Source organism: Cryptomeria japonica, chromosome 3, assembly GCF_030272615.1.
Source record: "Cryptomeria japonica chromosome 3, Sugi_1.0, whole genome shotgun sequence".
Classification (NCBI taxonomy): domain Eukaryota; kingdom Viridiplantae; phylum Streptophyta; class Pinopsida; order Cupressales; family Cupressaceae; genus Cryptomeria; species Cryptomeria japonica.
Genome location: NC_081407.1, coordinates 759860983 through 759876597, shown reverse-complemented (window position 1 = coordinate 759876597; position 15615 = coordinate 759860983). Strand labels below are relative to the sequence as shown.

At 36.0% G+C, this 15615-nt stretch overlaps 1 pseudogene; it reads left to right on the top strand.

Annotated features, from left to right (window-relative positions):
- Positions 1-6239, top strand: LOC131058127 (probable pectate lyase 18; annotated as a pseudogene).
- The last annotated feature ends 9376 nt before the right edge of the window (positions 6240-15615 follow it).

Genomic DNA, 15615 nt, shown 5'->3' with positions numbered 1-15615 from the left:
ATGGAAGAAGGTGGACGAATTTCTGAGCATCTGGAAAGCTTTAATATGTTGGTAACTCAGTTGACCTCTGTTGGGGTGCCAATGGATGAAGAAGAAAGGTGCCAAATCCTGCTATGTTCGTTGCCAGACTCATGGGACAGCCTTGTGATGGCCATAGGGAGCATTGCAGTCATCTTGAAGATGGAGGATGTTGTTGGTTCTCTACTTTCTGAGGAGATGAAAAGGAAGGTTTCTCTGAATGCCAAAGAGGCTTTGAGTGTTCGAGGAAGACCAAAAGAAAGAGGCAAGAATGAAAAGCAGCATGGCCATTCTAAGTCCAAGAATAAGGGGAGATCAAAATCTCCTGCGAAGTCCAAGGCAATCTGCTGGAACTATGGCAAACCCAGACATTTCCGAAAGGACTGTAAAGAAGAAAAGAAGAAAAAGAAGAAGAAGCAAGATTCTGATTCTGAGCCCGAGAAGGAAGATGGAGATGCTTTTATTGCAGCCTTGGCCACTTCTGTAGGTGACAATGCATGTTTAATAGACTCAGGTGCATCTTTCCACATGACTCCTAATAGAAACTAGTTTAGTAAGTATGAAAATTTTGATGGTGGTAAGGTGTATTTGGGTGATAACTCAGTACTTGATATTGTTGGTCGTGGAAGTATTCATGTGAAATTTTCTGATGGTAGAATTAGAAGATTTGATGGTGTCTTGCATATCCCGAGACTAGCAAGGAATTTGTTATTTGTTAGCAAGCTAATAGATGCGGGTGTGCATGTATAGTTTTCTGAAGCAGGTGTGAAAATGGTAAGAGGTGCTATGGTGATAGCAAGAGGAAGCAGATTGGGTACATTGTACCAGCTTGATACATGTACAGTTGAGTGCAATAGTACTTCTGATAAGATTGTGAAAAAGACAACTCAGTTGGAAAAGGAGAGGGTTTCTCTTTCAACAGATGGTCGTGGTTTTTGGGTACCCAAGGGTGCTCTGTCTACCGAATCAAAGTTTCCTGCAGAGAAGACCATGTTATGGCAGCTGAGACTCGGCCACATAGGTGAGAAGGGTCTACAAACTTTGAAAAATAAGAACCTTGTTAATGGGTTGAATGATTGCAATCTTGAATTTGATTTTTGTGACCATTGTATTTATGGAAAACAAAACCGTATTCAGTTTTACTCCAGTTCTTATAAGTCTTCAAGTATTTTGGATCTAATCCATTCAAATGTATTTAGTCCAGTTGATGTTCCTTCTATTGGTAGATCAGTTTATTATGTTTCTTTCATTGATGATTTCAGTAGAAGAACATGGGTTTATTTTCTTAGGAGTAAAACTGAAGTTTTCAGTCGTTTCAAAGAATTTAAAGCAATGGTTGAGTTGCAGACTGGAAAGAAAATAAAATGTTTGAGAACTGATAATGGTAGTGAATTTTGCTCCAATGATTTTGACACATTTTGTAAAGATTGTGGTATTAAAATAGAGAAGACAACTCCGTATTCTCCACAACAGAATGGAGTTGCAGAAAGAATGAACAGGACCTTGATGGAGAAGGCTAGGAGTATGCTGAGTGGAGCTAGACTAGAACAAAAGTTCTCGGCTGAAGCTGTAGCCACTGCCTGCTACCTGATAAACAGGTCTCCTACATCAGCTCTTGTTGCTAAGATGCCAATGGAAGCGTGGTCGGGCCACAAGCCTTCACTTAGACATTTGAGAGTGTTCATTTGCAAAGCATATGCTCATGTGCCAAAGGAGAAGCAGACAAAATTGGACAACAAAGCTGTTAAATGTATTTTCATCAGATACAGTTATGGTGTAAAAGGATACAAGCTTTGGAATCGTGTTGAACAAAACGTATTTTATTCAAGAAGTGTTATTTTTAGAGAAACTAAGCCTTCTTCTGTTACAGTGCAGTCAGAACAAATAGAACAAAAGAAAGATGTGATTCAACTACCTGCTACACCGGAGAAAGTTGAATCGAGGCCCTTAGAAAGACAAGAAGTCGATGAGAGCTCTATGAGTTCTGAATCATCAGAGGAAGAAGAGGTACCTAAAGCTGAACCTGAAGCTGAACTTGAACCAGATCTTACTCGAAGGTCTACTAGACAAAGGAAACCACATGAAAGGTATGGGTATTCTCATGGTGGTTGGATATGCATATTTGCATTGAATGCTAACATTGATGAACCGAGATCTATAGAAGAGGCTCTTAGTATGAATGATTCAGAGTCCTGAAAAATAGCCATGGATTGAAGAAATGGTAGCTCTTAAGAGGAATGAAACATGGGACCTTGTACCATTGCTTGAAGGATGAAAGCCTGTTGGTTGTAAATGGGTGTTCAAGAAGAAGATGGGTTCAGATGGAAGCATTGAGAAGTATAAAGCACGTTTGGTTGCAAAAGGTTACTCTTAGGTTGAGGGAGTAGATTATGGTGAGATTTTTTCTCCAGTAGCCAAAATGACATCCATTAGATTTTTACTTTCTATTGCAGCAGCCTATGATCTAGAGATCGAGCAAATGGATGTGAAAATAGCTTTCCTTCATGGAGATTTGGAGGAAGAAATTTACATGACACAACTAGAGCACTATGTGATGAAAGGTAAAATTCATTTGGTCTATAAGTTGAAGAAATCCTTGTATGGTTTAAAATAGAGTCCTAAGATGTGGTACTAGAAGTTTGATACATATGTGTTGAGTTTGGGATTTGTGCAATCTAAATCTGATCACTGTATATATTTTAAATCTAATGGTGATCGTTTCTTGGTCATTGCCCTGTATGTCGATGACATGTTGTTTATTGGCAAAGGAAAAGCTTTGATTGCAGAGTTAAAATCTCAGCTCTAGATAAAGTCTGAAATGAAAGATCTTGGTGTAGCTAGGCACATTCTGGGAATGGAGATTGTAAGAGATATACAAAATAGAAAGCTTTGGCTAGGCCAGAGCAAGTATGTTGGTACTATTTTGAAAAGATTCAATATGCAGGATTCAAGACCATTGAGTGTTCCTATTATAATGGGAACAAAGCTTTCTAGTTCACAGTGTCCTACATCCCCATTGGAGATGGAAGAGATGAGTCGAGTACCATATCAAAGTGTTGTTGGAAGTTTGATGTATGCTATGGTCTGTACAAGACCAAACATTGCCCAAGCAATGGGAGTTCTTTCTTGTTATATGTCTAATCCAAGAAGAGCACATTGGGATGCAGTAAAAAGAGTTTTCAGATACTTGAGGGGTACTTCAGAGTACTCGATATGTTTTCATGGAATAGGAAATGAGCATTCCTTAGATATTCGAGGCTATGTGGATTTAGACTGGGCTGGTGATGTTGATAGAAGAAGATCCACCAGTGCATATGTGTTTACATTATTCGGTGGTGCAATTAGTTGGATGAGCAAGTGACAGGCTATGGTCGCTTTGTCCACTACTGAGGCAGAATATATGGCAGCTACTCATGCCTGTAAGGAAGCCATCTGGCTAAAGAGATTGTGTTGAGATATAGAGTTCAAATAGGGTGCAGTGACAATTTATAGTGACAGTCAGAGTGCAATCTGCCTAGCGAAGAACTCTACTTTTCATGCCAGGACCAAGCACATTGATGTACAATATCATTTTGTGAGAGATATGATTGAGGATGGCAAGGTGAAGCTGGAAAAGGTAGAAACTTTGGTGAATGTTGCTGATGCATTAACTAAGCCCATGAGCACAGAGAAATTCAGATGGTGTTCAGAGTCTATGGGCCTCTCGGCCCCTAGCAATTAAGTCCATGATATTTTGGATCCCCTGACTCTTGCAAGGTGTCCGACAAGTGGGAGAGTGTTGAGAAACATGTGTCTCAACCTTGCAGTCTTTTTCTAGAAAATTCCAGACTTTGTTTCAGGTAGTTTTCCACATGTTTATGCATTGGAAAATGGTTAGTGAGTTGTTAAAAATGAGTCTTATCCATAGTAGAATATAGGTGGGCCATTTTTAGAGCCTTAATGACTCATTTTGTGACTTTTAAGAGGGTCTAAGCTAGGGGACAAAATTATGGACGGGATTACTATTTTAACCTGGTTGTTTTTCCATTTTGGAAATGTAAATGTCAAAAATGGGCACCATGTGGCATGGTGGTTAAGCCCATGGTTTTGTAAAACCACAAGTGGTTTCCAGGTTATAAAATCACTATAAAAGGAGGGCTTGGGGAGGAGTTTGATAATTGAGTTTTTTTTGCAAGACTGGATGCTAGAAGGAGTCTCTCTGAGTTCAAGTTGTGGTGATGCGCTCCTGTAAGAACTTCCATTGCATGTGTATTGTAATCAGCTTGATTTGATAATACATTGTACGAGTTTTGGAGGGTGGGATTTTTCTCCTAGAAGGGTTTCCCCACGGTAATCACTGTGTTATGTGTTCATTGCTATTTTGTTTATGCTTTATTATGCATTTCTTGATATCTTAGTAATATTTAAGTTGAAAGTTGCATAACCATCCTCTCAAGATTAGCGTAGGAAGCGTTTCTGCACACCTTTGCTTCCTTACAATCATGCCATTGGATAATTAACAATTGTCATCATTGAGACAGATTCAATGAAAGAAAATTCACTACAGAAAAGATATTTAAGTCAGTTCAATTAAGAGAATTTCAAAGTCCTAGGATTTTTTTATAGCTAGCATATATTACAAACAGTTGAGATTATTTACTTCAAGAACTATTGTGCAGGAGTTTAAATAATTTGGAACGAAAGTTGAGCTCGTGCGAAATGGGGAACCCCATCGATGATTGTTGGTGTTGTGATCCTAACTGGGTTAACAACCAAAAGAGACTGGCTGATTGTGCCATCGGATTTGGCAAAAATGCCATTGGAGGTAAGAATGGCAGATTTTATATAGTTACAGATCCAAATGATGATGACCTGGTCAATCCTCGACCTGGCACTCTGCAGCATGCTGTTATTCAAACCGAACCTCTCTGAAATATTTTCCAAAGAGATATGGTTATTCATCTCAAGGAGGAGCTTATCATGAATAGTTATAAGACTATTGATGGTAGAGGTGCCAATGTTCATATAGAAAATGGAGCTTGCATTACAATTCAGTATGTGACCAATATTATCATTCATGGAGTTCATATCCATGACTGTAACCCTGCGGGAAATACAAATGTTAGGAGCTCCCCGACACATTATGGGTTTAGAACCAAGAGTGATGGGGATGGGATTTCCATCTTTGGATCAAGCGCAATTTGGGTTGACCACTGTTCATTGTCAAGTTGCGTAGATGGATTGATTAACACCATCATGGGTTCCACTGCTATAACCATTTCAAACAGCTTTTTCACTCACCATGACAAGGTTCTCAAAACTACTTTTTTGGTCTTCCATAAATATACATTTCTTTGAAATTAGGTTTCACAATTGTATTTTTTATCCGAGGATTTTAGGGTAGGGTATTAAAAGCCTATTACTTGACTTGAACGAAAAAAATGTGAGTATTTATTAAATTGTCGATAGAACGCTATTTCTCAAGTCCAATATTTATTGGCTTTTTCAAGCTGATGCTCCTAGGACACAATGACGCCTACACTGAGGACGTCAAAATGCAAGTAACAGTTGCTTTCAACCACTTTGGAGAAGGGCTTGTTCAACGTATGCCCAGGTGTGAATAGAATTTTGTAACAAACTGTATTCCTTGCACAAAGGCCACAAATATACAACTTGCTGAAGTTTATTTGCTCAAGTCTTTAAGATATTAATGTTATGATGCAGATGTCGAAATGGATACTTTCATGTGCTGAACAATGATTACACCCACTGGGAAATGTATGCAATCGGGGGAAGTGCAAACCCCACCATTAACAGCCAAGGCAACAGATTCCTTGCTCCTGATTATCGATTCCACAAGGAGGTAAAAGACATGTACAACTCATGTCTCTTATATCTTTGGTATTCAATGGTTGTAGTATAGTTATAGTATGGGTAATGTGCAGGTTACAAAGCACCAAGATTCAACAGAAGGCAATTGGAGATCAGTGGGAGATCTTATGTTAAATGGGGCATTCTTCACAGCATCAGGGGCTAAAGAATCCTCAAGCTATGCCAAAGCTTCGAGTATGGGGGCAAGACCTTCCTCTATTGTGGGCTCTATCACTAGAAATGTTTGGGTGTTCTCACCTGCAGAAAAGGTTCCAGCTGTTAGACCAAATGCGTGCATTGTAGACAAATTCTTAGGAATCCCTCAATTCTGTTACTTTGCAAGCATGAGCACATGGAATGAGGCTTCTTAGTTATTTTAGTTTTTTTTGCCAAGACTCTCTTGTCATCTTTCACGAAAGACGAATATAAGGAAAATATCGAATAATATTTTTCTCAAATTTGAAGCGTAGTGGTAGAACGTCAAGCCAATGTTTGTTTATATTATCTCGGTTGTCACTTAAAAACATTTCTTAGGTAAATGTCACAAGAACTGCAATATATAGATAGGAAATAGTTGAATTTATGTTCATACCAGTAATTCAAAAAACTAATTTATGCAAATGTTTCTTGAAACTATGAATACACCCGGTGTAATTGTATACGATGCAACTAAATATATTCACTTGCATGGGGAATTATTAACATTTTAAGTTAATTATGTGATTGTAGATTAATTTTATATTATACATGTCTAATTTGTAAGTCTAGACCTTATCTATCACAATATATACTTTTTCTCTTTGATTTGCTAGATTCTATACTCCTCATTGATTATTAAGGACTTGGTATATTTATAACTACATCATAAAGATAGTGAAATAATCAATGGTCATGTTCTCGTACTCCCTTAATTAGAATAGTTTTTTGATTGTGATAAAGATACTTAGATGTTGATTTTGATACAATATTTTTATTCTATTTAAAGTTCCAAATGAAAATGTTCATAAGTTCATTCTATATACGAATAAGTCAATGATTGCTTAATGGTCAATTAATGTCTTTAAATTTGATGCCATGCTAGATAATTCCATGTTTTACAAACTCAACTCCCAATGACTATGAGGAAAGAGGAGAATTTTAAAATTTGAAACAAATTTATTTTTCCTTAAAATTCAAGCCAAGCAAGATCAATCCTCAATGATACAAAAATGGTCCATTGTAAAAAGATATATAATACAATGATCGTGGGTAAATGTATGCAAATATAGGACAAAACATAATTGGAATGCATGAATATAAATATAGGTAGGATATAGATAAGAATGGATATATATTGATGTATGGAAATAGGAGTAGGAAAACATAGATTGAAATTAGGAAAGGTGCCAAACTTATTAAAAATGGTTTTTGCATGCCAAAAATATTTTTTCTTTCTAGTGACTGAAAAATGAGTTTGTAATGCAAAATTTAAAATGGCTCTTGTAAAAGTTTTTAAATTTTAACATTTGATTTCTAATTTTGTCCTCCAAGCTTTGATGTTTTTGAAAAAAAAGTCAATTGTGACTTTATCCAACCTTTTGGATGCTTTGGAAATGTTGAAAATTCTGCCAAAATTACCTAAAGGCTACAATCATGAAAACCTCCCAAGAATATAACTATGCAAAGTAGATTATAGGGATGCTTATTCTTTTGTTAAGTTGTACTTATTATTAGGGCTATGCAAGGATGTAGGAGAAGAGAATACTTGGTTTTTTAATATTATAGCTATCAGTTAGTCTCAAATCTATAAAAACCAGATAGTAAAATTAACTGTACTAGACAACAAGTTCCAGTACCATCTTAGATTCTTTGGGAAGTTACAATCGGGCAAGAATCTCATGTCTGACCAAGATCATGTGCAACTACAGTTAATAGATAATCGAATATCAAATAGTAGAGCCAAAATCTGAAATGAAAGAACAATATAGACAATGCAAGAGAACTTGAGAATACTCTTGATATGCTCACCAAGCTACCAATAGGTGCATTAACTCCTACTACCCATAAAATATGTGAAGTTTTACCTACTTGATAAATGTCAAAATATGTAGCATAACCTCCTTAAGTGAAGATAGAAAAGAAGTTATAATTAGTGGCATAAAAGCCAAAAGAGGGTGAGAAAATTAATTACCCTATAACCTACTAAAGGTAAGAACAAACTCGTGGTTATGGAAGGAGGCACAACAAGCCAAAAGGGAGTGTGTGACTCAATTACTCATGTGTTAGAAAGTGGTACATGTAGATTATGTATTTTTCCATGTTTATTCACATTAACCACTCCTAATAAACCAAAGAAAGATTAAATAATATTTGTAGGAAAAAGAATAACTCCTAACAACTACTATGTGGTAAAAGGCAAGGTTTCATTAGCATATAAATTGAAGCAATACTTGTATGGTGTCCAATGATCTCCAAAATTATGGTTTCAAAAGTTTAATTCATATGCTTTGTATTATAATCTAGTGTATTTCCTAATTATGTTGGTTGCCTATATAGTTGGTCAGATATTGGACTTTGGTTTTGGTGGGGTTGGTTTTATGTACTAGATGGTAGTCATCAGGGTGCCGATAATTGTTTCTTTTTTCCCCTATTTTTTGTGTTATGTTGTTTATAGACTTTACTTTCTACTGTATTGGGCGTTGGGCCCCTTAGCAACTATTTAATTATTAAAAAATTTAACTTTATGATGGTAATCAATCTCTTTTTATCAATTTATGCATAGATCATTTGTTGATATATGGTAACAATGAATGGATGATTAGAGATATGGTATATAAAATTTCCATACATTTCAACATAAACAATTAGGGGTTCCTATATGCATCCTAGGCATTGAAAAGAGAGAGAAATAAGAAATGTTTGATAGGGATAGACTAAGTATGTTGAATTTGTGTTGTAATATTTTAGTATGCAGAATTATATGCTAGTAAATGTTTCTATTTTTTTGGGTACTAAGTTATTAGTTAAGTAATATATACGTCTTCACCGTTAAATGTAGAGTATACATTGCATGTTCCATACACTAGTCTACTTCATATTCTAATTTATGTTATATTTTACATAAAGCTAGACAATGGTGATGTAATGGGAGCCTTGGGATTATTATATGGCTAATATTGGCATAGAGCATTGAACAACAATTAAGAGAGACTTAAGGTGAATGCAGAACACTATAAATTATTATATCTTCTACTATGGTGATTACTCACAAGGGATTGTTGACTTAGATTTGACAGGAGATGTAGATCATAAAATATCTACTAGTGGCTATTTCTTTAGCCTATTTAGTGTTTCTATTACTTGAATGAGCATGTGATGGGTTGTAGTCATTTATCCATTGTATAGGTATAGTACATGACAATTAGTAATGCCTGTAAGGAGGTGAGTTGGTTTTAGAGTTTTTGTTGAATTGTTGGCCTTATTCAAGCAGTAGTTTAAATTCAATGTGAAAGTCAAGGTGTCATTAGCTTGGCCAAAACCCAATTTTTTGTGTATAAATGAAGCATATAGATGCACAATACCATTTTTCTCATCACATGGTGGAGGATAGTGGATGATGATTGAAAATGATGACACTTTGGTGATTGTTTTAGATGATTTGATGAAGCATGTAAGCACAAATAACATTAGATGGTGTAAAAAATATAATGGCCTCATAGTCCTTAATACTTAGATGCTAATATTCCCTTTATGCTTTTGCAAGGTATTTGAAATAAGTGGGAGAATTCTAGAAAACCATTGTCTCAACCATATTTTGTTCGTATCTAATTATTTAATAATTAAATTTTACATGTATTTTTGTTATCACTGTTAGTGTGTGGTATGTTTCTACTATCATATTCGTGTTAGACTTGTACTAGCCACTTAGAATTGGACAAGATCTCACCTTATAGTTCTATATCAAAGGTAAAATCAGCTAAATTATGCAAGTCGCTTGGAAAAGAGGGGTATATTAACTTGAATGGCCTTCCTAAAGGTCCTTAATTTTGAACTTTTACCAAATAAGGGAGTACCAACAATCGAAATTTAACTACTTGAGCATCGTGATTATTTCATTGTGCATGCTTGCCTTCCATCCCCAACTAATAACTATACGCAGATTGGAGGACGTGCATGAATTTACTCATGAGATTTCATGGTCTACATTACCGTCACACATGGAGTGCATTGGACTATTATTTTTATTCCTTTAATTGTTCTAAGCATACTTTCACCAAGATTTTATTTGCTTTTGGAAATGAGGTTGTACTAGCCTTCCAGCGTACAAATAATGTAATGGCCCCATGCAAATTCGTGTGGCTGCAAAAACTTTTCTTTTTATTTAAAAACTACATTTAGATTTGTGATACGAAAATAATTTTAGTTGATGAGGGATGGAGGAGACCACCAACTATAAGGAAATGTGGATCCCATGTCCCACGACGAAGTCAAAAGCTACATGTGCTATATGGAGTTCGTTCTGATCTTTTATCAACGAACAGCATAGCAAAAACAACCATGCGGAACAAATTGTTGTAAAATCCATGTGCCTTTTTTTCAACACACAAGAAATTTGTTATTTGTGAAAAAGCATGGAGATACTCTTCAAGTGTGCACACATAACATCGAGAGTCAGCCTTAATTAAAGTTTGACGTAGATGGTCAGTTTCTCATACCCATCTTGACTATGACCAGTTGAATTGTTGCAAAGCATGTTGTGAGGTCGGTATTAAGCTTCTTTATATTTACCAAATTTAAAGAATATAAACTAGAGTTGGATTTAGTATAGTTGGCGCGTTATATTTTATGGAGGTTGTAGAGGAGCTAGTGATGCTTGGTAGAATATCAGGCTAGTGGTAGTAATGGGACTTCTTTTTCTACGTGAGATGAATGATATCCTTGTAGTTCTTGGGCTGCTTTAGAGATCTGGACGTGGCAAGAGGTTCTCGTTGAATTGGCCTTCAAAATGTAACAGGCTATTCAGTTATTTATGGACTGGGTACGGGAATGGAACCTCTGTGCTATCAGAGTCAATCGGTTTGAGATCTATGGAAAGATTTCATTAGAAGTAAAACAATAGGCATGAAGGATGAAAACTGGGTTGTCTTAGATAGGTAATATAGTAATTCATGTCATGGAAATGGGGACAAGGCAACAACAAAGTTCAATGTTAATAAGTTAGTTTCAACCATAAAAACAAAACAAAGAACTAAAAACCATTCCAAACATATCAAGAGAGATTTCAAAAAGCATGAAAGAAGTTTAACAAAATAAAAGAAAGGAGAAGAGCCTCCCTAAGATGCTTCCATGATGCCTTTTGATGCTTCTCCCTTGTTTCTCTCCTCTCCAAGTCCCAAATGAGTGTAGCTCTCAGCTTTTAGCACTAGCCATGGATGCCATATGGAGATTCAAGATGGTTGAATATGATAAGCAAATACTATGCAAGAGTAGATAGTGATGCTATGAAAAAGCTCTATGCTAATGCCAGTATAACAACAATACTCTAAAATGCTTCTCTTTTGCTTGAGGAGAAGGGTTCTATTTATAGAAGAAATGGGGAAATGAAGGGTTAAGATTGAATGGTTTAATCAAGGGCCAAGTTTGAAAGTTGGGGATCCATGTGCACAATTGGCACCAATAAAATGGTGACAAGTGTCAACATAGGATTGGGTTGAGAGAAGAGGTTGGAGGCATTAAAGGCCTGAGAAGACCTCATGGTTATCTAGAAGGTAAGGGTCAAGTCTAAATTAAGATTACCCATTGGATTAAGAGTTAATCCAAGGATAAACCTTTGTGCAAATGATTAAGAGATAATCATGGTCAAAGCATTAAAGGCTTGATGAGACCTTTGGGTTGGGTAGAGGTTGAGTCAAAACAAATGTTTTAACCATGTGGGAGGGTTGAATTAACCATTAATGGTTATTGGACACTTTGGGGATTAAGTGGTTGAAGGTTGAAAGCTTTCAAAGGTTATCCAAGACTTTGAGGGTTAATTTGTTGAACACACAAAGCATTAATTGCTTTTCAAAGACTTTGGAGTCTTTGAGAAGTGACTCCAATTTGCTTAGGAATGTGACAATATTTAAGGGATGGATTTAGGCTAATTAGGAAGGGTTTAGAAGAATCTAGAAGGGGTTTAGGCATACAAGTGGATTTTGTAGGAAAATGCAAGTGGGAGAAATTTTGGTATTTTCAATTAAAATAAAATCATTTATTTCAATTAAATGGTGTAATTTGCATTTGGATAAATATTCAAATAAATATTAATTTATTTAAATGAGAAAAATGAAGATAAAGCATTAAAATGCTTGAAGACTTTGAGGGAAACCATTAAAGGCTTGAAGACTTTAAGGAAAACCATTAAAGTCTTAAGAAGATTATAGAAGGAAGCCATCAAGTTTGAAGACTTTAAAGCCATCAAGTTTGAATACTTTAAGGGAAACCATTAAAGGTTTCAAGTGGGTGAGGATAAATAGGATTTTAAATAAATAATTTATTTAAAATAGTTGTGCAACTTGCTTTTGTAGGAAAATACAAGTGGGTGGAGGATAAAGGTGATTTAAATAAATTATTTATTTAAAATAATTGTGCAACTTGCATTTGTAGGAAAATGCAAGTGGGTGGAGGATAAAGGTGATTTAAATAAATGATTTATTTATTTAAATGTGAGAGGTGGGATTTTGGGGGTTTTAAATAAATATTAATTTATTTAAATGTGAGAGAATATTTAATTAAATAAATATGATTTATTTATTTAATTAATGGTCTGAATTTGGTTAAGTGAATTAAATCAAATAAATTGAATAATTTATTTAATTAATAGGAGAATAGGGTTAAGATGAATTAATTAAATATTAATTTAATTAATTATTAATTGATGGTTAAATAATCAAATAAATAATAAGTATTCATTTAATTAAGTGGACAGATTTATGTGACTACATTTGCCCCTCTTTGAGACGGTGCGGTTTATCGCGTCGTTTCAAAGAAAGAAAAATAGGTGTGAAGAAATGCCCCATAAAATGTAAATTTAATGGGTGGTATGCCCCCTCGAGAGATGGGCCGAATTTTTTTTTTTTTTTGAAAAATCGGGCGATCTCTCGAAAAAGAATGAAAAGTGGAGGGGAGGTAGAATAGAAGAAATTAGAACTAATGATGAAAGAATGGGAGAAAATGGAGTGAATATGAAGAAACAACAAGCCAGCGAGTACCCTGAGGTCATGCAAGAGATACATAGCAGATGTAGTGTGGGGTTTGGATTGATGCTATACAATTGATCAAAATTGGTTGGACAATCTGGTGCAATCGGTTGAATTGCCCCGGTCAAGTCAAAGAGTGACAGTTGATGTCAGTTGGTCGCTTGGACATGATAAAGTCTGAGTAAGTGAATCAAAGTGACCTGATGTGACTTAGACAATTGATGTAATTGCCCGATGAAGTCAAGGTATATGAAGCAAAATACTCGTTGAGACATAGACAATTGATGTAATTGTCCGATGTGATTGTGTTTGATTGGTTGATCAATTGATAGTGTGTGCGTGGGATGGATGATTGTGGGGAATCATAGCAGCCCCGTTGAGACTAGGTCATTATGATAAATGCCTGATGTAGTCTAGGATTACCATGATCGATTACCTGTTGAGACCCGAAGATACTTGATCAGAGTATCTGTTGATAGTCTAGGTGTGTGGGAGTCGATGTATCTGTGTAGACAGAATAACTGGCGTAATTCTGTGGATGAGTGAGGATGGAAAACACAATCCCTCCTATTAGAGATGGATGGTGATGAACGTTCCTTGATTGGGTTGATGGGAAACGATGAAGGGTATGTGATGTTGATTATCGAGATGGGGAGGGTTGGGGGGGTTCAATGTTAGAAGAAATGGAGGACCTATGACTCATTCCTATGGAAGAAGAGGAAAATAGAGTATGCATTATTATGACTATGTATGCATGATATGCAGCCAGTATGAATGTATGGATGGTTGGAATGCAACGGAATGCATTATATACAGATGAGATGGAATGACGATCCATGGTGCTTTATTTTTCATCATTGAACTTTAAAATGTTGTAAGAAAATACAAGCAGCTTGACATAAAAATTCAAGATGACCAAAGTATTTCTTACATGGATTTGATATAGCAAGTTAATACAAGCAACTTGATATAATGGATCAAGTTGACCTGAGTATTGCTTGCGGAACAGACAAGGATTATCTCCGTTCATGCATGACTTGGAACGTCCTCCTTGATCTTAGGCTGATCATATCCTGAGACAAGTGCATACCGTACTAAGAAATAAAAACCTTTATCCAAATTGGATGAGGAGGAACCAAAGAATGAGCATTGTACCTGTAAACAAATAGTATATACATAAAGAATAAAAGAATATGGATCCTTGGTAATGGTTCATGCTCATATGGTCGAGGTATACGCTGTAGTCAGCAAGCCGTAGTGATCTATGATTGCATTTGGCATAAGATCACGTAGCCTAGTGAACTTCCCACGTAGACACCATTAGTACATGCCCCAGAACTTCATCGGAAGTAATGCGCAAACGATACAAAACAATGCTGAAAGATCCCGATACAGATAAACAAATGATTGTACTCATAAATCAACCAAGTATTTGATAGCTTAACATAATTTTCTTGTCAAAGAAAATATCATCTTGTCTTTGTTTTGATAAGGAAGGATGCATCCTTGTTTTAAAGACAGTTTGGATTGTTGATGTTGATTGTGTTGGTCGAGTGATAAGTGGTCATTTGTGTGAGTATTTTGTATCTGATCGGATGAATATGTACAAGGTGTTGCCATGTTTTTGTGTGATTTTCGATGGGTTTTTCGATGTTTTTGGATTTTGTGTAATAGTTTTTGAATGTTTTTTGGATTTTGTGAGTCATTTTTGAATGTTTTTGCCAATGAATCACCAGTAATGTAGAATCCACTTCCATCATCTAGATTGTAAGGGCATTGCCCCCAAGTTGGACATGATTTATGAAAAAGCGGGATGCAGGATGCATGTAGTACTTTCTTGGATTTGTAGATTTATAACAAGCCATGGTTAGATGGATGGATGTGTGTATGTATGAATGTGATCACAATGAGCCTGAAAGATACTGGAGCCATTGCCTTTACGAGTGGCGCCTGTTTGCCAGGTTTTCGCCATCGTACTTACCCAAGGTGCCACTAGAGTGGTTGTTCACCATTTGGATGCATGATTTTTCTTTACTTTTTTGAATGTTTTTGTATTTTCTTTAGGACATTTTTCTGAATGTTTTTGGTATTTTCTTTAGGACATTTTTCTGAATGTTTTTGGTATTTTCTGATATGCAGGGGAGCCTGATGCCTTGTACACCTTAGGTATAAAACCGTTTGAGGTGCATGCTATTGATTGGATCTGCGAGCGGTTCTCCGTCTGATGTAGCCAACTGATATGCCCCGGACCCGAATACAGCAGTGACAACATATGGGCCCAACCAGTTTGATTCAAACTTGCCTTGATGTTCTCTGTTTGGTTGGTTGCGAGGATTTTCTCGAAGAACAAGATCACCTACCTCAAATGTACGAGATCTAACTCGGTGATTGTAGCTTCTACTCATGCGCTGCTGATAGGCTTTGAGGTGATTGTATGTAGCTTGTCGCTTCTCATCTAGTAACTCTAAGTCTTGAAGACGGGATACTCTGTATGCTTCATCATCGATGAGATTGTGCAATGAAACTCGTA